Source organism: Notolepis coatsorum (genome assembly GCF_963971535.1).
Source record: "Notolepis coatsorum genome assembly, chromosome: 13".
Taxonomy (NCBI): domain Eukaryota; kingdom Metazoa; phylum Chordata; class Actinopteri; order Aulopiformes; family Paralepididae; genus Notolepis; species Notolepis coatsorum.
The window spans coordinates 120,262,620-120,262,950 of record NC_140177.1 but is presented as its reverse complement, the minus strand read 5'-3'; positions in this window follow the sequence as shown (position 1 = coordinate 120,262,950).

Here is a 331-nt window from a genome sequence, read left to right as displayed (position 1 = left end):
ACACGCCCGATCTCGTCCGATCTCGGAGGCTAAGCAGGTTCGGGCCTGGTTAGTACTTGGATGGGAGACCGCCTGGGAATACCAGGTGCAGTAAGCATTTTGCACAGCAAGGAGGTGCTACTGATCCCTCATAAAACACCCCAAGTCTTTCAAACTAATGACATTTGTTTCTTGCCATCTATACGTTGGCTTTTGTCGGCAGGTTATTTCGCTTACGGCCATACCAACCCGAACACGCCCGATCTCGTCCGATCTCGGAAGCTAAGCAGGTTCTGGCCTGGTTAGTACTTGGATGGGAGACCGCCTGGGAATACCAGGTGCAGTAAGCTTT